Below are 23,674 nucleotides of genomic sequence, written 5' to 3'. Positions count from 1 at the left end.
GTTGAATAAGAAAAATGTTATATAAAAGGATCTTAACATATCGATCTCATGTTCCTTTTTAATGAATGCTGCGTGGACTGTCACTTTTGTCATTTTATACATCTGTGTCATAGAAGCAGTATTCTCTTAAATTAAGTTTTGAGTAATTTCATTACACGAATCTAGAAGGTAAGTTATTTGGGGAGTTCACATCAGCTGTGTGTCCTGTGTGGCTGTCCTGCTTGCAGCCCGGGTCAGCCTCCCTGCTGACACCTCAGTGCGGCCAGCTTTAAGGTGAACCTTGCTTTCCCTTCAGTACACATACACACACCACCACCATCTTGCAGTGAAGAGACTATATTTGGTCTCAGTTGACGTCCATATAAGGAAACAGAATTAATAAATTCGTAAATTTTGCCAAAAGGCTAAAAAGTTCTGTTTTGAAGATTGGCATTCAGAGGTGTAACTATAGTCTAAAAATTTTCTAAATTGGCATTTGAATGACTTGCTTAAAAATAACTTCAGCAACCAAAAAGCATTCTTTTATTGTTCTGGGATCAGGAGGAGGTAAAAGTGACTCACTTTTTATCTGAAAGTTTTTAAAGCTGTCCAGAGAGTGTTTAGAAGAAAAAATAAAACTATTTCCCATAATGTTTATTAAAGAACAAGGTGTTTCCTAGTTGTATTTTAAGTTATACATTTTTGTTTTAAGTTTTCATAATAATAGGGTCAGCTTTATAATAAGGGCTTGTATATTCTTGCTGAATGATCTCATGACTATTAACTATCAATTTAACTAAAAATTTACTGTTTTAATTATATTTAAAGTGTAATTATATTGCAAAGCTTTAATTATATTGTAAAGGTTTGAAATAGATTCCACCATTTTATCTTCTAATCTTGTGAGTTAGGAAGAGGGATTTTCTTCATTTTATGGGGAATCATATATATATTAATTGCTCAGGTACCACTGAGTGATGACTCCAGGGTTTGAATTGAGGATGTCCAGCTCCTAAATCTTTGCCTTTTGCGCACTTTGCTGCTTTCCCCGTATTGAAGTGGATTCATACATAGTATTGCAATAGTTATTTATTCATCAATGTTATTGAGCGGGCTGGCAGGGCTATAGGCTTTTAGGAATGGAAAGATAAGGTTTCTACCCTCAAGGGAAACTTGCAGTAAACAAACAAGTAATTAAAGCCATTGTTGTGACTGAAGTTGGAATAATGGTTGCCACAGAGCAGGTGCTCAATAAATGTTTATTGAATGAATGAATGAGTGAGCAAGGTAGTTAAGAGGATAAACAATGAGTGTGGGGGTTTGTGTAGACTGAAGATTTTCCGGAAGGAATGACATCAAAGGCCCACCCTCCCCTCCACCCAAAGAACATTTTAGATAAAAGGACCCATGTGGCAAAGGTGTCCTTATTTGACAACTTGGTGCTAACAGGGGCCAGTGGAGCTGGTGAGACAGGGATTCTGCATGTATTACAATGATGTACTATGTGGACCATGCTAAGAAATTGGCTTTTATTCTGATCTGGGAGACTGTTCTGTCTGTGCTCTGCCCTTTCTACTTTTGTTCTGGACTCTGTTTTCAAGGATGATCTGTATGGGCAACAAATAGAACTTGAAAGATAGAATGTCTCCTGCCACAGCAAAGATTGGGCACATTTACCATCTATTAAAATAAAGACAATGTCTCTTTCCGGACTAAAGGTCAGATAACTTACCACTCATTGTAAAGATTTGGGTCATTAGCTCAGGGCTGTCTCTTGTAACAGAAGCCTCTTGGTTCCTGTGTCATCTGGTCTCTTTGTGTCACCTGGGACTGGCACCAAAAATGCTGATATTCTGGCTACTGCTGTTGCTCTGAGTAATAAGTTCCTTTGACTGTGACTCATGAGTCTCTTGGCTTTTGCCAGCATCCATAAAACCCTGGCATGCTAACGGAGCGATTTAAATTTGGGTAAAATCTTTACCTTTTTTTTTGACATCTCAGGTGGTGCGAAACTGTTACGGGTTCTTCAGCAGCAGCTTGGTAATATGTAGTTTCACCTTTTAAAAAGTCAGCCTGATTACTCTGGGAAATGATCATAGGTAGAAAGATTGTGGGGAATCTGGGCAGTTGTCCACTGGAGAGATAATAATAGTGGCTGACAGGCAAAATGTAGAAGAGTGAGAGATTCAAGAAGGCTTCAGGTGAGAGAATGTACAGGTTTTGAGAAAATGGGTATGGGATGTGAGGGAAAGGAAATAGTGAGTCCTAGGTGTTTGGCCTGAGTGAATGGCTAGGTGGAGGTGACTTGCGAGGTGGACAAGCCTCAGGATGAAAAAAATAAGCTTAGAAAAGTTGCATGTATATCTATCTGCATAGAAGAAGGGACTTCATGTTCCCATGAGTGGGGCAGACTTCTCTTGGCATCCCCACATCCTCCTCTTTCTAGCCACTTTATTTGCTTGACTATCTATATTGAACATCTATATTTAGAATTGTACGGAAAAATTAAGTAGTTTGTACATTGGGATAACAAGCCATTGGTATAAGTACTTTTCTGGGAAAAATAATTTTTCTTGTGTCTTCATAATTTATCAAATCCACTGAAGTTAAAAATACAAGTCTTGTATTCTCTTGTTAAGTAGGTTGTCTCAATAATGCAGATTAGATTAGCTTGGCAAGATTGTTTTTCGAAGTGCCATATTGATTTTTACCCAAATTAATTACCAGGGAGTTTTCATCGAAACTCTTAATAGGTTTCAGGGATTTCTCTTTTTCAAAGCCAAAGCAAAACAAAAAACCAAAAACCAATTTTTTATTTCTTTAGATTTTTAATTTCTTTAAAAACTAAGGTGTTCTTTCTTTATTTTGAGGGGTAATTTCTGTCTCTTTTGTGATTATGTAAGATGAAACAACCTATGGATTAAATTATTCAGCTTGTCATCTTCATTCAGAAATTCTTCAGGATAACTTTTTGTCTTTCTAATGCCAGATGCTGAATTCAACACTGACTGATTGCTCTTTTCATAAAGAAGTAACTGAAAACCTTCAAAAAAAAAAAAAAAAAGGCCTGCCTTGCATAGCTGTCTGTTGATGTTTCCTTTCCTTCCCTTTTTCTGTATTGAGATTTGTTTTTCTGTGTGGTGTTCGCATGCTCGCAGTACTCACAGGATGGGCTTACAGTCCTCATTCTTCATAAACTGTGGACACTGATAGGCTGCAGCATGAAGTTTGCATAAGCCTGAATTATTTCTGTACCCTACTGGGTCCTTTTACTACTTTTGTTCTGTAGTTTTGTTTTCTTTGGTCTCCCCTTTCCTCTGCTCACTTCTTATTATTTGGCCATAACATATGCTTAACCATTTTAGGATTTAATTATCAAATCAAGACGATCCTCACTAGAGACCCCCTCTGGGTTTGGTCAGACACTAATTGCACATGTCAAGGAAGCGGGCTCAGCACTGGCGGGTCTCATTAAGAGCTGGACCGCCATCAGTACTTGTAAGCTGCTGTGTGTTCCTTTGCGATCCCATCCTCTTGCTTCCCTTTGGAGGTGACCACTGCCCCTGAATTTTATCTTCAACATCCCCTTGCTTTTAAAAATGAATGTATCTGTAAGCAGTATATTTTTAGCATTGCCCGCTTAGACTTTGTGCAGATGGGACCATGTTACATAGTGAGAGACTGGATATACACTTACACAGGTAAGTGTAATGCATTTGCCTCTCTTCAGGGCCTTTGCTGATGTGAGAGGGGTTGGGGTTAGGTGATGGGAGTGGGGGACAGGAGATTACAAAGTTTTCTGTGGTGTTCTACTGGAGTTGGAGTGATTTCTTGTCTGTTCAGACATCTTCCTTATTGGTGTTTTTGTTAGAGAGAACATTTTCTGATACTGCAGTAGATCACAGGTAGGGAATAGCATTATGGAACGTGGGAGGATGACTCCCAGAAGTAAATAAACTGAGGTTAATGGGAGCCGTAGTCGGTGTTATAAAGGAAAAGGTAAAAATTACAATGAACCCTGTGGTGCTAGATTGGAATTCAGGGTACCTATCTGAACTGTTTTTCAGTAAATGTAGACAGATCCAGAAAGAAAGAAGTGTGTATGTGTGCACACATACCTGTGATTCTGTTCACTTAGATGACCCAGGAACAGTGGGGCCCTGTGTAAGATGCACACCCAGACTAGAAAATCAGTTTTTGGCAACTATCAAAGAATAGTTAAGTTTGCCAAGAATTATCAGTGGCTGCTAAATGTATTGGGTTTGCTGAGAAATAGAATATTTATATAGTCTTAAAATATCACCCCACAAAATACTTCTAGTTACAAAAGGAAAAAGAGGAACTTTACAATGTGGAATATGGCAGGTACCACCTTGATCAAAGAGACATTTACCAGCTGTGGAAAAAAAATGAAATAGTGTGCTCCCTGCAGAATCAGAGGAATTCTTCAGTGATATTCCTGCTGAAAGTTCGTATCTTGAATCTCATCATAAGGAAGCATCAGCCAAACCTAAATTGAGGAGCATCTTGACATGGAGTCTTCAGAATTGTGGAGATCAACTGTCAAGGAGAGCCTAGGAGGTCTCAGTGAAGTGGATAGTGAGAGCGCAAAGCGAAGAGCGGTGCAAGAGTCTGGCGTGGTGCCTTTATTTCAGGGACGTTCATTGCTGAGACAGAGTAAAGCTGGCAGAGACAGGTAAAGCTCATCTGTAGGTCAGGGCATGGGTGTTACTATTTCAGTGTTGAATTGGATGTAGACGGTCATAAATAATGTGGTGTTGTAGAATGCCCTTCCTGCAGAAATTGCTCACTAAACTTTGCAGGGGTGATAGAGAGGCCAGCACGCTGGCTTGTTACTCTCAAGTAGATCACAGAATTAAAGTAACTTGTACTAGTCTTGCAAACTTTTTTTGAATCTAAGATTATTACTAAGCAAAAATAAAATAGAAAAATCTCCTGCTGATTGATTTGGTAGCTCAAAAGCAAATGAATCATTTGTGTAGCTGAAAGGTTTGCTTGGGTCTGCTCTCTGGTTTGCAACTGCCTGGCTTCTCGTTGAATCTTGGTTTAGTAGGCTGATTTTTATTAATTCATTGGTATAGTTTCCCTGTTGATTATTTGCCTTCACCCATGTATATTTCCCAGCTCACACAGTGCTGCCTTCAATGGAAAGTGTGGCTTATGAAAATAGGGTGCCCCACTGTGTTCCAAGTCAAAGCGATGACCTGTATTTTAATTGTTATGCGAATGCCACTCTTTTCTCCTCAGTTTGCTGATGAACTGTTCAAGGTCTTTCCTTTCTCTTTGTCCACCACCCTCAGCTACCTCATGTTTTGTAGACTTTAGTAAGAATTGTTGGACTGGTTGATTGCTACCTCAGAATTTATCGTTTCAGAAAGCATAAGCCCCATAGGGAAACTGAGAGGAAGAGTAGGAGATAGCTGTACTGCTTCGTCATCTAGTCAGTTCACTTCAGTGTGGATAGTTAGCTCCCACATGTTTAGGATTAAGCATATTGAGGCCAAGCTGGTCCCAATCTAAAATTTGGGGGGCATGAAGGGTGGTGGTAAGACAGTTACAGGGAAAGGAGTAGCCTTCTTTCCCAGGGAACATTTGTATCCACCCTAGAAATAGAGTTTAGAAAACTATGGGTTAAAAGGCATTGGATGCCCACCCCGCCCCCCACTTCCCCACCCCTGCCACTTTTTCTTTCTTTAGTGGACTAAAATCCAGCATAAGGCTGTTTTCCTTAGATAGGTTGGAAGACAAACTTCACTTTAGAAGTTACACTGATTTCCATATTTCTCAGAATGATCAAGGAAAGCAGCTTTAAAAAACTCAGAATGGTAGTTACAGTGCACTCAGTACACTCCCACACATGCAGGATTTTCTTTAGCATTTTGTTTCTTGCTGCTTTTATAGTGTAGGTGGCTTCTCTGGATTGCCTTTGACAGGACATTGAGCAACTCTTCTTTTTTGGAACAGAATATATTTTACTGCAGAGGGAGAAAAAAAATGAAGTCTTTATGTTTGGAAATTTTGTTGTGCGTTTTTATTTACAGACCTATTTAAATGTAGATAAGTGGAGGCAGGGTTTAAATCCCACAAGGCACATGAATATTTCTGCACCTTGGTAATTTGGAAATCTGCCTTTATCCATAGCAATGCTTTGCTCTTAGCCATTAATTAGGAAGTTGTCTTGGATGACGGGGTCATTGTTTTTCTGGTTCATGGCTTAGGCTGCCTTCCCCAACTGCCTTCTTTCCCTGCTGGAGGTCTAATAGGCTGTGTGTTAGTTTCACAGGCCTCTTGAATCTCAACTGTAGTTTAGCTCCACCCATTTCATCCCTTCTTTGGATAAGCACATCACTCAGGAGAGCTTCCCAGTGATTTGGCTAGTGAAGAGTCCCCAAGGTGTTGGGTAGGCACCTCCAGATGGGAGCCCTTTTCCTGCCACTCACTCTGCCTGGACTGCCCAAAGCCCCACGCTTTGGGATATGAATGCCAGTGCCTCTCCACTCACCGTCAACCGGTGCCCACTACGGGGGTGCCTGAGTGTGGCTTGGGTGCTCCTTCAGAGTTCTGGGATTCAGAGGAAGAAATCAGCCTATAATTAGAATATAAGCTCCTGTGCCATCTCATGGAAATGTCCTTGTAGTAGAGTAGTTCCGATGGAATTTTTCTTAGTTTGTTCACAGTCATATCCTTTGATTGAGTTGTACATGTGCAGGTTTCTTCGTGTATCTAAGTGAGCTACTTGGGGACATCAGCTGTCAGTTATGTTTTATCTGGTAATGAACTGGCTCATTATTAAGATGAACAAAACAAAGTATATGCTTTGAGTGTCACTGATGATCTATTCTGTGAGTGCAGCTTGTAGGTCAGTCATGTGAAAACTGCAAGTTTATTGTCTGAGATATCTGACTCTCAGAATATCCTTTATGGTTTCTTTCCTCCTGTTTCTGCTGCTTGGTTACTGTAGGATGAGGACATGTGCCCATGCTTGGTTCTGGTGTGCTGCATAAGAACATGGTGCTGGGATGAAATAGGCCTCCACCAGTCTTGGTTTAAATGCTATTAAAGTAACTTTTGAAGTGCCTTTGTATTTGGCTGAATAAAAGATAGGGGCTAACCTGTGGACTGACAGGCTGATGGGAGGAACGTTCCCTCCTGTTCTCACAAGGAATTGGGACTATCTGTGAGTGCAGCTAAGTTACTTAAGTTTTTCTCTTCTTCCATTTTTATCTTCAGGAAAGAGTTTGAGGATTGACATAATTTGGAAGAGTGCTTCATTCACCTCAGTAAACATTAAGCAATTAGTGTCTTAGAAACTCTGATTTGTTATAACATTAAAGAAATAGGTATATGTACTGTAAATTAGGAATTTGGGACATGTATATGTGTTCTATTAACTAATCATAAACTTAACACGTTTAGGAAATGCTTTGTGACTGTAGAACCTATTTGAAGCATTCAGTATGGCAATTCCAGACTTTGTGAATAATGAGAAATTACTTGTTTGGTTGCATTGTAACGGGGTTTGTCAACCTCACTACTGTTGTCATTTGGGGCCAGACACACTTTGTTGTGAGGGGCTGACTTGTGCATTTTAGGCAGTTAGCAACATCCCTGGCCCCTGCCTCTTAATGTGCCTCTCCACTGTGCTCACCACCAAAAATGTCTTCAGACCTGGCATGATGTCTCCTGGGGGACATAATTGGTTTGGAACAGGGGTTCCCTTAGGGAGATGATGAGTGCTGGCTATAGCAAAATTGCCTGTGGAGTGTCTGGCATGTACTGGCTCCTGGGTTTCTCCCAGGACTTCTGAGCAGGTCACTGTGCATGGTGCAGAGCGAGGCTGTTGTTTTGAGGCCCTCCCTGGTGGTGCAGCTGATTGGAGCACTGCACTGAGAAGCTAAAGCCACTTCCTCATGAGTTTGATCCCCGCCTGCCCTGGAGGTGACCACATGGCCTGGCAGACCTCTCCTGACCTGCCCGCTGCTCCCCTCAGCAGTGTACTTCGTCCATCTGCCTGTTCTGCTCCCCACTCTGTCTCTGGTGAAGCCTCTTGCCACCCCTGAGCCTCTGGCCTGTACCCCAGTTCTATATGTACAAATAAATAAATCTTTAAAAAGAAAAAAAAGAGTTTGTTGTTTGAGTGGGAGTGTTTGGCTTGTTGAAGGCCTTAAATTTAAATGTATGTTGAATTGCACAAGCAGAGATTACAAATTAGAGGGTTTTAGGGTAAAGTATATAACATTTCAGTTATGGTTTGTAACAGTGATTTTTCCCCTTCCTGCTCTCCCCTAGTCCCCTTTAAGCTTACTGCTTTGAAGTATTATTGTATGTTTCCAGAGTCCCAAAATAACCTTGTATACTAATGTTCCTGTTTATTTTATTCTAGGTTTTGAACGAGTATCTCAGGTTGGACCCATAAACAAGATTTATTGTAACTTTGAAGTGGAATAAGGTGAGTTGTAAAATTGTCAAAAGGGCAGGGTGGGCAAGGCATAAGTTATTCAAGCACTGGTTCTTAGAAAACCTGTTTCTTATAGCAGATTTTTGATTTATCAAATGTGGATGCTGTAACTTCTTCCCAGTGGGTTTTCTTCCTTTGTTTCAGTGTTGAGTGGCACAAATGGAAATGGAGAGAAGGGGGAACTCCCTGTGCAGTTTCTGTCATTGATTTCTGAGTTCAATATTGTCAGCTTTGTATAGTTCAGGTATTTTTCTTTTTGACTACTTCAGTTAATACGAGGTTTTTGTTACATACTGATGTTTTCATTCCATAGTAAATGTGTTTAAAAAAATCATTTATGTTTCTTAACACTTGACAGCAGTCAACCTATAATTAGTATATAATCCCATAGACCATCTCTTGGGATGGAGTAAATTCCTCTATGTTCTAAATAAAAATCCTGTTATCAGTGATGGGTTAGTGTATGATTTGAATTGCCAAATTCATCCTAAAAGTTTTGAGAGGCCGAGATAATTGGCGGACGCTTGCTGATGGCATGTCTTATAGTTTAGAGCTCTGAGTTTGGCTGCTCCTGGGTAGAAACCCAGCCCTGTCACATGCCCACTGGAGTGTTATAGTGGACATTGCGCACATATTTTAATATGCTATAAATGGGTACTCTCTTACTGATAAAAACAACAACTTAATACAGATAGACATTTCCACAGGCTCAAAATACTCTAAAATGTTAAGCTCTTAAATTCAGATAAGAGTTTAAGATTATGTAGCTTTGTTTGGTTACTTTGCATTAAGCCTGCATCTCAGAGAGATGATGAAACAAAGACAATTTTTTTTTAAAGATTTATTTATTTATGCATACAGACCTGGGGTACAGGCCAGAGGCTCAGGGGCGGCGAGAGGCTTCACCAGAGACAGAATGGGGAGCAGAACAGGCAGATGGACGAAGTACACTGTTGAGGGGAGCAGCGGGTGGGTCAGGAGAGGTCTGCCACACCACGTGGTCACCTCTGGTGCAGGCGGGAATCGAACTCATGCGGAAGTGGCTTTAGCTTCTCAGTGCTGTGCTTTAACCTGCTGCACCACCAGGGAGGGCCAAGACATTGTTTTTTTTATTTAATTATTATTATTTTTTAATTTGCTGCTTTGTCTAAGGATGCAACTGTCCTGGAACAGCTGCATTCTATAAGGAGTGGTCACCTGAGCATCTCACCTCCATAAACCATTGTGCAGAGCTTAGGGCTGCTTTACCGAAATCTGCTGGGTAATAGGAGAATTGCTTTCAAAGTGGCTTGCTATTTGTGAGCTTTTGTGAATTTCAGTAAGAGAAATTGGGGAACAATTATCTCTGAAAGTGTTTTTGAAGTCCATTTGACCATTCCTGGTATTATTCTTTAATAGATGTGGAATCCAGGAAAGATTTTTAGATCTCTGTAGTTTTTAGCCATTTGAAGAGCCTCATGTTTTTTATTAGCAACACAGCTGAAAAGCTGTCATTGAGACCATTGCATCTCTGGGTGCACTGAGAATTGCTTAGTGGTGGAGCAAGCAGCCGGAGGGCGCTCTGTGAGGGCAGCCCACTGGAGCTCACGCACTTTTGGAAGGAAGGAAACCACTGCGTGTTATTGAACACCCTCTGTTCTACACCTCCATCCTGGGAGTTGGTTTTCGAGATTTACTTTGCCCCCTCCCAGGTACTTACATACTATAGAAATGTGCACTTTTAGTGCACTCTTAACTACAGACTGACTCCTGCTTGGTAAGCTTCAGTAGGGTCGTGTTGGAGTGGCCTTCTATTCTGGGGAGACTGTGAGGCCGTGTGTTTCCAATTTGCTGCCATAATAGCTGTACTTTGTCTTTTGAATTGAGTTGCTTTTAGAGGTGGTGATACCTGATGTTGCTGGTGTAGTTTATCAGGTCAGGCGGGAGAGTCTTCTCCTCAACATGGGGACTTGCTCAGGTCATGCAGACAGCAGGAGAGGAGACTGGTGGGCCAGCTTCCCAGCACTGCTGGAGGTAGTCTTCCTGGCCTGTGTCTGAGCACTTTCTACTGGAAGGACAGCTAATTGAGCCCCTTCCTCCAAAAGCAAACAGAAAGCTAAAAAGGCAAAACAAAAACACAACAGGAAGACTCCACAAGCCCACAAAACAAACAATATTTTATAGGTAGTTCTATGTATCATAATCAAAAATCATCATTCTTATACTCTGAAATTTTGAGGAGCGTGTTCTAAAATATAGTTGAGAAAGTATTCTTTTCTCTTTCCCTTTAGACTTTTTTTTTTTTTTAATGCTACTTTCTAAATATCCAACAAGAGCCAAAGAATGATGTTAATTGGTAATGATCTCTGGCTAAATTACGTGCTTTATACATGAAAACATTTTAATAATTTCCCCAAGTATTTTATTTGACATTGGAGTTTCTCTTTTTATAAATAAACACATAATTCACAGGCACAAATTTCTTAATTTATTTGCTTATTGTATCCCAGGCTTCTTTTTTTTTGTTTGTTTGTGTTCAAGATTCACTTATTTATGCATACAGAACTGGGGGGGGGGTTTAATGGAAGAAGACTTTTTGTTTTCTTTTTTAAAATTTATGTATACAGAACTGGGGTACAGGCCAGAGTTGCAGGGGCAGTGAGAGCCTTCACCAGAGACAGTGGGGAGCAGAACAGGCCTACTGATGAAGTACACTGCTGAGGGGAGCAGGGGGCCGGTCAGGAGAGGTCTGCCTTGCCATGTGGGTCTGCTCAGGGGATGGGGATAGAATTCTCACTGAAGCGACCTGGCTTGCTTGCAATGCTGCATCCTAATCCATTGCGCCACCAGGGAAGCCTTGCTTTTTTTTTTTTTTTTTTAAAGATTTATTTATTCATACAAAACTGGGGTATAGGCCAGAGATGGGGAGGGTGAGAGGATTCACCAGGGACAGAGTGGGGAGCAGAACAGGCAGATCAACGAAGTACACTGCTGAGGGAGCAGCGGGCGGGTCAGAAGTCTGCTGTGCCATGTGGATCTCCTCCAGGGCAGGCAGGGATTGAACTCATGCGGAAGTGGCTTAAGCTTCTTAATGCTGTGCTTTAACCCACTGCGCCACCAGGGAGGGCCGTTTTTTTTTTAAGGAAGTTTTCTGCTTTTCTTGAAAATAAAGAATAACACTTCTCACATTTACTGAAACTAATAGTTTGCTGGAACAATATACAGTAGTAAAGACATACTTTTTGATGTTTTAAAGGCAGTTTCAACAATTGATATATAAAAAAGAATAAAGATGCATATTGGTACTTTCTTCTAGACTTTTCTTTGTCTTATACATGGTGGTAGCAAGAAATCTAGTGATCACAGTGCTTTACTTTAGGCATCTAGGGAGTAGAGTGACTGTAGCAGATTCAGAGGCTAGGTGAAAAATAGATGCTTGAAAAACATTCCCATCCTGGCCTCCTAACCTGTAGAACTGTAATCTGACCCCTGAAATCCATTGCTGCACCCTCCCTCTCTTCTCTTTGTTCTAACATTCTGTCTTCTTTAAAACACCGGGAACTACTCTTCACATCCAGTGCCATTTCCTCTTTAAACATAGTTCAGCAAAAACGACAAATGATTGAAAAGTAATGGGACTTTGATGGTGTTAATTCTCACCAGACTATATCACAGATGTTCATTTGGGCAGATTTGTTAGTCTTGAAATTGTAAAATAGGGACACAACCTTTTAGATCAATACTTAAAATTTCAGTAACTATATGCTCACTATAACATATGATAAAAATATTAACAGTTTATAGTAGCATACGGTGACAGCGCAGAGCTTTCCATTGTTCTTTAGTCGTGACTAATTTGAGTTGAGTTTGGCTTGCCTTGAGGTTACTCAGAATTATTTCATTATGCTTATATATTATTCAGAGGTATCGTCTTTGTTCTTAAACAAGTTATACGCAGTCCTTAGGCTTGCAGGACTTCAATATCACTTGTTCATATTTACTAGTGTTTTGATATCCCCTCTCTCTGTAGTAAAAACAACTTATTCTCACTGAATTCCTACTTTTACATTCTCCAGAAAATAGAGAGTTGCCTCTTTTAAACTCATTTCTTGTGACAAAACAGAACAAATGGCAATAGGAATGAAATTCTCTTTGGAAGAGTGACTGTTTAATGAATTTAAAATTTGCCAAAAATGAGTGCATTTGAACCAGATTCTAAAATTAAGAAATCAGAAAACAGATAAACAGGAACAGCAGCTGTGTATGGATATAAGTGGGAGCAGGGTGAGAACTGTGCAGAGGTCAGTCCTAAGCCGTCCTGTACCTACCTGCCAACCATAACAATTCATGGTGGTGGGGTGGGGGAGTGGTCAAAACATTTTTGAAGAACTGGCATCTGGAACTTTTGAGTTGAGGTCTGTCTAGTGTTGGTGACATCTGGTGATGCCTGCACCATGTGTCTGTTCGTGCAGTGTCTGCTAGCTGTCCGCTTAGGGGACACTGGGGAGCTTGTCTCTGCCACTTCCGGGTACTTTGATGTTTCTCTCAAAGCACTTGGGAAATTAAGTGGCAGGGCTTGTATTTCCAAACCTGGATCTTTTCTAATGTTTGTCAGTGTCTGAGCATATTTTATTTATAAAAGGAAGTTGTGAATACCTCTACTTGTACTTGAATAACTTGCACTAGAACCACACATGCAAAATGAAGGGTAGCGGGTATGTGGGGATCTTCACTATGCCATGTTTTGGGGAAGTCTTGGTACTCTGAGAAGAGAGCTTTGTTGTGTGATTTGGGAAATGGCCTTCAAGAAAGAGGATGTAGAGATGAATACCTAGACTTGCAGAAAAGCTACACAGCACGTCTGCATGGAACGTGCCACAGCCTCCAGTGAGGTGACAGAGCAACTCCAGGCCGCCCTTTGCCTGATCACAGCGTCTGCAGGGCACAGGACGTTCCCGTACCATTGCTTGTATGGCACTTGGCTTTCGCTGTGTTCTTCCCATATGTTTTCTTTATTAAGAATGGTCTGGTTGAGTACTCGGCTGCATCTGCAGAAGGTGAAATAATGAGTGGTTGCTGAAGAACTAATGGGCTTTGATTTTTTTTTCAGGGAGTCATTTTTTTTTAAAGAAGTCAGTAGCTGATTTAAAGAAGTCTGTTACTGATTTTTCTCCTTAGACAAGGGAAAATAGATGATTTGCCAAATGGACAAACAGTTGATGGCTATCAGCCTTTGTAAAGGGTCTCTGGGTGTGTTTTAGTCTTAAAGTTTTTATGATTACAGTATGTAAGATTATAGTATGTGATTGCAATCTGTAGTGTTTTCTGCTGTTGTCACTTTTTTCCTCCCTGAATTTATTAGAAGAGTTCATTCAAATAAGTGAATAATTATTTGACACCTATTACATAGAGGGAGCTTTTAACCAGGATAGAAATACAAGAAAGAAATGTCCTTGTCTTCAAGTTGCTTTTCAAGAGGGGAGAGGTGAGGAGGGAGCACAGTGGGCCAAGGTAGGGGACTGTGGGTGCTTTGTGTTGGATGTGCTATGAGAATTACTCCTGAGGCGACAGCATCCCGCACCTTTGAAATACAACAGTGTAGACTAATGTTACCCCAATAAAAAAGCATTAATTAAAAAAGTGAATGAGGGCCCTCCCTGGTGGCGCAGCGGGTTAAAGCACAGCACTGAGAAGGTAAAGCCACTTCTGCATGAGTTCGATTCCCGCCTGCCCCGGAGGTGACCACATGGTGTGGCAGACCTCTCCTGACCCGCTCGCTGCTCCCCTCAGCAGTGTACTTCGTAGATCTGCCTGTTCTTCTCCCCACTCTGTCTCTGGTGAAGCCTCTCGCCACCCCTGAGCCTCTGGCCTGTACCCCAGTTCTGTATGAACAAATAAATCTTTAAAAAAAAAAAAAGTGAATGAGATAGTAGTCTATCTTAAAAAAATTATAACAAATTATCAGTTGTAATAAGACCTTCATGGAAACACAACTAAAAAACAATGAACTGTGTATGAAGGGTGAATTAAATAAGTGGAGTTTGTAAACTTGCCACGAGGCATTGAAAGATCAGTCCATCCACCATCATCCATCTACCCACCCACCAGCACATCCTAAAACAGTTAACATTTGTTTCTTGAAGTGACTAAAGTAATTTATGTTTTCTTGTGTAAGATTTGGATCTCCCTAACAGAACAGAGATCAAAGTAAAAAATCACCCAGTTCCCACGCAGTCACCCATTCTCCAGTACCCAAAGATAATATCCTTGCCAGCATTTTTACTTTATGTGAGTTTTTCTAATTTAAACTAGAGGGAACATTGCAGTGAGTCCACGTACTTGTCACCTGTCTTCTGCAGAAACAAACATTTACCGTTTTTGTTCCATCTATCTTCCACCTATTGCTTTCATTTCTTTACCTGGAGTTTTAAGGCACAGTACAGATACTGTGCCATTCTGTCTTTTAACCTATAAATTCATTAGTAAATAATTTTAACAGATAATGACTTTTTAGAATGTCATATCATTATCCTTAACAAAATTATTAATCTTTAATAATATTTGCTAGATAGTCTTGTAGTCAATTCCCTTTCCTCCTATGTCTCAAAATTGTCATCTTAAGTGAGTTAGACAGGATTCCAAGACGGAGCAACACATGCCATGTGTCACTTAGCTTAATCTGTAACATTTCCCCTTACTGTCTGGGTCATTTGTTCTTTAAGGTTGCTAATATTTTAATAGTTTTCTTTAATTTTTGTTCTTCTATGTGACCATGTGACATTTTAAAAACAGAATTGTGATCATATGTTATGTTTTTTTATAAGCTGCTTTATACAATGTAATGAGGATATTTTCCAATTATTTACCCCCCTACAGTTTTTATTTCCTGTGGAATCTCACGGCAATTTCTAACAAAATGAGTATGATTCACTTGATTGTGTTTAAAGTAAGAAAAATGATTCTTTCCCTCCCGCCCTCCTTCCTTTTTCATTCCAGTAGCTCTTAATGGATGGACATACATATTTAGCAATGTACTTCTCTGAATTGAGAGCTGTTTTATTTCCCCTGAGAAACGTAGGCAGAGGGGTGCCGACTGGGTTCACAGAGGTGGTAAATAGTACCCTTGTAAGGGCCTGCTCATCTGGACAGTGTGCTACAAGGAGCACCTGCTTCCTGCCCTTACCACAGCAGATGTTTATTAACACGTGAAGTCTGTATTCTCACATTAGTGTAGGCCACTTGTGGAGAGGGGTCTTGGTGGTTAAACGAGAGTATGACTATTTTAATTTAGTGATGTTAATATAATTTTTACATTTGGTTCTCTTTTAGTTACTGTCAAATATTTAGCCTGGGGAAAAGGAATATGAGTGCCAGCCTGCACCAGTAATAATTAGTTATACGAGCTGAAACTTCATGTGGCCATTTCAGTCAATACAGTCCTCTGTTCTTCATTAAATAAAATCCCAATTTCATTCATGATGATAATGTTTGCCATTGGCAATTTGAACTCTTAGATTTGGATAGATTTTAATTTAGCAGCGATTGCAGAGATATTATTTTTACCTTATTTTTTCATCTGAAATCACTTAATATCCATATCAAGTCCTTGTGAGATGTTTTTTAAAATTAACTTTTAATGGAAGTAATAGATGATTCTGGAAGGTTTATTTCCTGCCTTTTCCTTTGTGGTTCCCCCAATTAGCCCTGCAGATGTAAATGCTTTGTGATTTAGTATCTATACTTTCATTTATAATATAAAAATAGTCTATTTTTTCTTTAACAAATTATGTAATTGGTATTGTGTCAAGTGTTAGTAACTTTTCTTTTTCATTCAGTGATATGCTTTGGGGATTTGTTCTTGTTAGTTCATATGAATCTAATTTACCCTTTTAAAGTACCAAGTAATGTTTTATAGACTTGTCATGGGACTATACTATAATTTCTCTGCCATTTTCCTATTCTATTAATATGTTGTTTCTGATAGTTCCTTAATTTGCACGGAGTTATCTTTGCCTTGGCTCTGTGTGTGTGCACCAAGCCCCATACATTTTTGGGGGGGCCACTGTCAGTTCATGTAATACTGCAGTATATATTCCCCAGTTGTTTTACCAGAGTATCTCCTGTCAGCAGAGGGTGGCTTTTTAAATTCCACGTGCTTATGTGGAGAAAAGGGGACAGGGAGGAGCCAATGCTTACAAAGGAGTAAACTGTATTAACATCCAATGCTTGAAGTTTTTTTTAGGCTAGTTTTATTTATTGGATTACTTTTTCTACCAGCTGTACATTTATGTATGCAGAAGAACATTTACAATGAAATAATTACAAGTAAATTGTTATAATGCCAATTGAACTTTTTAACAAAAATAATACCTGGTTAGTAGAATTGCATTAGAGTAAAATGGGAGATGAGAGTTGTCTCAAGTGCTTCTGAGCCTTGGAAGAACTATTCAGTTTACTGCTCATCTCTGTTGTATTGGCTGTTCAGCCTGACACCTACCTCCCCGTGGCCGCGGACCGAGGGAGTGCATGACTGAATGTGGACGGCTTCTGGAGCGGAGACTGGTGCCACACCTCCTTTATTTTCCTTTAAAGAACCTTAAAGGGTCAAAGTAAAGGATCCATTGTGTATCCTTTTCCTCTTTCTGTTGAATGTTTATCTTGGAAGACAGATATAGCATAAGAGAAGAAGGTAATTATTATTCTATCAATTGATTATGTTCAAGAGCTCTGCTTTTTTTTTTTAATTTGACCTTCTTGGCTACTTTCCCCCACATCATGCTCATTTATGCCTTTTGATTTCTAAAACCTCCCAGCACGAGGCCTCCCTGGGTTGCTAGCCCTGCTCTTGTGCTCTAGCATGTGGTTCTGAAAAGCCGCCACAGATTGAAGGACCTTTAAGTGCATAAGCTGCCTCTAGGAAACAAGTTCTAAGTTGCTGGCACAGAGAAATCATTCAGCCTGACCTCAGTTTGAGCTAGTGATTAAAGTAACTCTTGCTTCCTGACAGATCACTGGTGACTGCGCTTCTTGGGAAACCACAGAGGCACTCCGCAGAGCACACCTCCTCTCTTGTCTGCAGCTTCCCTTTCTCCTGGCACTTGTCAGTCACCTTGCCCATATTCATGGATGTTCAGCTTCATTTTCTCAAGAGTTCTTTTCTGGGTAATGCTCCAGGTGGATATAATTTCATATTCTCATCAACTCAAGTATCATCTTCTCTCTAAAACTTTGAATTGATTTGTGTTTCTTGGAAAATGTTCTAGCCTTATTTATGAAGGGCCCATACTGGCCCTTCATAAATAACATACTGGCTATTTTGGGAAAAAAAGTACTTTAGAACAAAATCCTAGTTATTAGCAGTGGAGTAATTTTTTTTTTGTCTTTTGAAAGAAAATTCCAATTGACAGTTAAGCTGAATTTGTATAGTGTCATGCTTTTTGCATTTAATTCCCATTCACAGACCTTTTTTTGCATTTATTACACAGATATCTTTCAAATCATTAGTTCAAAGCTAAAGGTTATGTCTAAAAATCAGAATAAGTCTGTCCACTAATAATTCATGCATCTTTGCATGCAAATATATAAAATACAAATTTCCTCCAGCGTTTTCACCTTTTGTCAGCGCTATGGAAAATGATAAACACGTAACTGTATGTGGAAGCATACACTTCTAAGGGTAGCTTGCAGGGAAGTTATAGGTGGACCAACTAGTACAGAAGATATTGTGCAAGCCAAGTTAGGAGTTTTTGTAGCCCTAAACATTGGTGCATATACAAGGGAATGGATATTTTGCTGAACAGTGTACTGATTTTAATTAAACATATAGTTGAGTAAATCCTTTCCCAGTTGTTTGAGAACTGCTTATATAGGGCACCAGTCTAATCAGATACTGTTTTGATTTTTGTGTTAGGCCTCTCTGGAAATAGTAAGTATCAACAGGTAGCTCCTTCTCCAACATCAGCAGACAAATACATGCTTTGATGTATTTGTTTGAAAGCACTCTTATTTTCAGTGTGAAGGGAAAAAAAACTTATAGAGTCTTAGACCGGCAGTGAACCCTACCTGACTTGTATTCATTTTGTGGATGAAACTGGGTATTCACAAAGTTCAAAAGGCATGTTCTAGGTTATATTGTTTTATGGTTTTGGCAAGAAGACTGAGAGCTTTGCATTTGTGGATCTGGGCCACATTATTGATACTTTGGGAGCAGTTGAGTAAATTTCCTCACCTACTCAGGGATCTCAGAATATTTCCTAAATTACATGGCTTTTGTATTTTGAATATGGAGCAGATTGGGTCATTGGTATGGTTTGAGGTTAGAAATTTTCCTGTGGACATCCTTAAACATATTGCACACAAAGTTTTGATGATAAGACATCTTAGAAAACTAAAACTTGTTTAAATTCAACAGGTTTATCATTTTCTTGTGTTGCAACATAAATGATTTTTCTTTGAAAAGAGTTGTAATAGCTTTTGTGGAAAGCATTTGTGGAAATGTTGAAAATGTTTTAGGGTGGTTCATAATTTCACCTTTTCAAGTGCTAACTAGTATTAATTTTTCTAACTTCTATATTACAGACTATGTCGTATTTATCTTTATGTTCCTTGTGGGTCCTTAAGCTGGAGAGGCATTTTATATAAGAGCCCTCTCTATATTTTCTACACAAGCCCTCAGAATTATTTCATCCTTTTCTTTCCCTAACTTTTCATGTCATTGTGAATTAAAGATGAAACAAAATGCATAGAGGGATTGCTTGACTTTTGCAGTGCAACATTGCTTATTAATCAAAAATTCAAGCACTGAATCACGATATATTAATTTTGTTTTCATTTATTAAACTCTTACATAATGTGGCAGAAGTTTTCCAGATTCTTGAGTGTAGAGATGAATTGACATGGCCCCTCCTTTGAGGCACTAACATTGACAATACAGCTGTATATTGAGCTGCAGAAATAAAGGTATGAGAAGTGTTGAAGCTTGTCCCTTGGTTTTTTTCTTCAGCAGAATGTAGAAGGATATGAATACCAGGAGTGGTATAAATTTAATCACAGTTCTTTTTAAATTAAATTTCATGTTTAAGTAGCTAGTACTCATATAATAAATGCATAGGTTATATAGTGAACTTAAGCTATGTAGATTTATTTGGACTTCACCGGTGATTTTGTTAAAGCACCACTTCATCCAGAAAGGTCATGTTTCATTGCATTTAATATGTATGCTGTTTAAAATTTATTTTACACAAATGTCAACATACATTCTGATGCTTTCATTGTTTTATTACAGTTTATGACTGTACTTCATCATTAATTGCTTAATGATAGGCGTTAAGTTGATTCCAGTCTTTGATATTATTTAGAGTTCTATAGTGGCTGTCCTCGAGTTTGCAAGTGTGTAAGTTGATAAAGAGGGATTTCTGGGTGAAAGAATGTTTATCTTCAGCAGGTATGGCTATACTGCGCTCCACACACACTGTGTAGATGTGCGCGCCCATCAGCCGTGTGTGTCCCCGTCCATCCTTTTGACAGCAGGATGTGATCAAGCCTTTTGATCTTTGCCAGCGTCGTAACTGAAAAAAGGACTCCTGCGGTTTCTGTACATTTCTTGTTGTAAATGAAGTCACACACACTGTTGTGGGTTTAAGAGCAGTTTCCTTTTCTGTGAATTGACTGTTGAGATCTTTTGCCCATTTCTCTAATGAAATAAGCTCTTGATATAAAAAGAGAAATAGCACTTTGTGATCGAACTGTGATTTTTTTCCCCCTAGCTGTACATTTTATTATTTAGTAACTGTTACATATAAATTTATCACTTTAGAATTATCTAATCAGTTAATCTTTTACTGTATGGTTATGGAAGACAGACCCTCGAGGAGTACAAAACATATCTCCTTTCTTTAATATGCTTGTTTTCTTTTTTAATGTTTAGATTTTGGGGTCAAATTGGGACTTATTTGATGTTAGTATCCCATTCTCTTTTCACATGGCTGGTTCCATTTCTGTGCCAAAACCATTGAGTAATTTGTCTTTTGTGCCCTGAATTTAAATGCCACATTTTATCCTATGTCAAACTCTCTGGAGGAGGACTTTTAGAATTTTTATTTTATCCTTTGACTTGATGGTCTATTCCTGAACCAGTTTCACACCTTTAAAATTACTGTATATTTACTTATTTTTTAAAGATTTATTTATTTATGCATACAGAGCTGGGGTACAGGCCAAAGGTGCAGGGGTGGTGAGAAGATTCACCAGAGGCAAAGTGGGGAGCAGAACAGACAGATCAGCGAAGTACACGGCTGAGGGGAGAAGCAGGAGAGACAGGAAAGGTCTGCACCGCCATGTGGATCACCTCTAGGGCTGGGGATCGAACTCTCACTGAAATGACTGCAGCCAGCTTGCAGTGCTGCTCTTTAACCCGTTGCGCCACCAGTGAGGCCCCTAAATTACTGTATATTTATAGCACATGTTACTATCTGGCACTAGACTTCTTATTAGCCTTCTTTTTCATAATTATTCTCATTATTCTTGCTGATTTATTTTCCGATATGAACTTTAGACTTCGATTCTGAATTTCCACATTGATATCCTCTTCTTCTTACTGGGATTTTGATGAATTTACATTGTAATTAATTTTTTTAAGGCACTAATCTTTCAGAATTTGTTTTGCATTGCTCAGACAGTTGCCATCTGCTGATTTTCTGAAAACCCATTTTAAAAAAGTTTACTGCTGATAATATGGACAGTCACTCATAATTTTCCCATTCTTAGAAATACATCTTACATGTAAGGTAAACATACATCTTACATTTCCATATATGCTTATATATGTGATGTTCTGTATTTCCTGCTACTTCTCCTACACTTCTGTTGATGCCGAGTCATGTGTTCGGTCTTTCTTGCTCTATATTCGGTAATAGTATGGAGCTTCTATGTAGTAGGTGGGCTCCTCCCGGGGAGTAACGTGGACAGATCTTGAAGATGTGAACTGCACGCACTGTCTCCTCTAGCAGCTACACCACTCGGTGTCCACCTGAGGCCAGTGAATGTCCCTCACGCAGTGGCAGGTGCTACTTTGCTGCCTTCTGCAGCTCCTCCTGCCCTCCTCCTCATTTTCTTTCCCTGTAGCTGTTAAATTCTGTTGAAGATGTAAAATCATAAAGAATTGGTTCACAGCCCATACTTTGCACTTTAATGGGATTCTCTGTCTTATTTTTCAGTTTAACAAAAACTCTTTAACATAGTACTCCTTTAGCTAAGCAGGTTAGCGTCAGCTAAACTTTTTCTGCCGTTCAAAGTTCTTAAGTCATTGCTGACATCTCCCCCTCCTCATTCTTCCTTTCCCTGTTGGACAATCACATCCTGAGCCTTGGTTCCTGCTGGCAGTGCCCTTGATGAGTGTGTTGGGACAGAGCTGCTCTGTCACCCCTAGGCCACCTCCGCCCCTTCCTAGGCCTACCCTGTCAGCTTCATGAGCTTTATTCTTCACAAAGATAAGGTCACCCTACCCACTTCAGAATCCTTTTGTCGGTTCTTCATTTCTTTTAGAAGTACAACCTCTTCATCACCAGCCTGGATCTCAAGTCCATTGTCTGTGGAATCTTTATTTCTATACCAGAGGATTCCTTCATCCAGGAACACCTGTTGCTGGGGACAGGGTAGGGGCAGGGAGTTTCCTGATTGCTTTGGTATCAAGTAGACTTGAACCAGGGTTGCATCAGGAAACAGAAAATGGTTTTGTGCAGAGTCCTAGAACAAAACTCCCCTTCATGGCCGCATGTTAGACTAAAGGAAGAAAGCAGAGAACCATCTGGTAACCTGGAAATGAAGGGAAGCAAGGAAGTAGAATTGGAATGTCTATGACACTAAGCAGCTACTGGATTGGTGCCTGCATTCTGGGCCACGCTCTCAACGGGCTGCTGCCTGCAGCTTGCAGGCCTCCCTTTTGGACCAGTTGGAAAGTCGTGGGCTGGTTACTATGGGAATTGATGGGTGCTGTTGGCAGTGGGAGAAGGAAAGTTCCTGGAATTAATCCCAAAATCCTAGGAGGACAGGGTTTTTCCCCCTCTGGCATCCTTGCTCACTGTTCTCTGACTTGCCTAGCTAAGCTGTTGTTCGCTGGAGGGGAGCAGTAGCTAGCTCCCCTCTTGTCACCTAAGGAGAGGTTGAAGCTGTCCTCTCCCAGGGGAACTTCATAGGAAGGGACACCTTAAAGGGCCACTAGTTTGCCCCATGAATTTCTGTTTTCACAATTGGCTTCTCAGGCTTCTGTGAAGTTAGAATGAAATTTGAGCTTCTGATTTATTTTTCTTTTAACATTGTCAAGAATGTGTTGCAGACATGGGGAGCAGGAAAATCATTATTTAATTTCAGAATCACATACAGCCATTCCCTCTTCTTCACTATAGCCATCTCTCATAAAATAAAAGGGGGTGAGTGAGTGGAGGAATCATTCGGTTTTTGTTAGGTTTGCTGATTCTGAAATGTTGAAGATAAAAAACAGATGCTTTAATGAGGTGATATCCACGTTGGAAAGTAGTATATTCAAAATATATTCTGTAAGTCAACTTTCATTAATTTGACTAATTACTAAGTCTAAAAAGTTCTCCCATTGTGTATGCTAGTTTATTTTTGTAACTACTCATGAATATGGAATGCAAAGCATTGATTTATTTTTCTAAGGAAAGTATTTGGCTTGAGGAGCAAAGAATATTAAAGAACTGTGGACATTGTAAGTTTGAAAGAATGGAAAGTGTCTCCCTCCCCCCACCATTTTTGGTTTCAGTTCACTGTTTTCTGTTGTTTGTGATTCTTTGCTGCTAATGAAAACCTTATTCAGGGAAACCCTGTCTTCTTTAGATTTTTGAGAGGTTTTGTGGAATTCATTCCTGAGATATAAGAAGGTTGTCTAGAACTATTCAATCCTTGGTGTTGCAGCCTTAGAGATAATCATTTCACAAAATGCTGAATTACCTTGCGGTTTAGTTGACTTATTTCTGGAAGTATTAATGTGCCCTTTTAATTCATTTCATTTTTGTTCTGTGGCAAAGAAGAGGGATTGAAAGAAAGGCAATCATATAAAGACTTAGCCCTCCTTGAATTTCTGATAAGGTGTGAGAGAAATTGAGAACACAGGGAGGGTTGTGGCCAGTTGCAGTAGGGAGGACCCTGTGCAGCATGGTGGTGGTGGTGGTGGTGGTGGTGTCAGAGATAAGGTGGCTCTCCCTAGAGACTAGGAAGCCA

The 23,674-nt window shown here is 39.7% G+C and overlaps 1 protein-coding gene across 4 annotated transcripts in view; it reads left to right on the top strand.

Moving 5' to 3' along the window:
- Positions 1-23,674, top strand: part of SIPA1L1 (signal-induced proliferation-associated 1 like 1) — a 320,552-nt gene that overhangs the window by 64,339 nt on the left and 232,539 nt on the right. For 3 of the 4 annotated variants that reach the window (XM_012724498.1, XM_004681724.2, XM_012724496.1), the window contains exon 2: positions 8,384-8,449. The gene's annotated coding sequence lies outside the window, so the exon portion shown is untranslated. Of the gene's footprint in view, positions 1-8,383; positions 8,450-17,591; positions 17,612-23,674 lie in introns of those variants that run through there. The other variant, XM_012724497.1, reaches the window with a different exon arrangement.

This window comes from Condylura cristata, unplaced genomic scaffold (assembly GCF_000260355.1).
Source record: "Condylura cristata isolate star-nosed mole 26May11 unplaced genomic scaffold, ConCri1.0 scaffold00013, whole genome shotgun sequence".
Taxonomy (NCBI): Eukaryota; Metazoa; Chordata; class Mammalia; order Eulipotyphla; family Talpidae; genus Condylura; species Condylura cristata.
The sequence above is the reverse complement of the archived record's forward strand: the minus strand, read 5'-3'. Positions and strand labels throughout refer to the sequence as shown.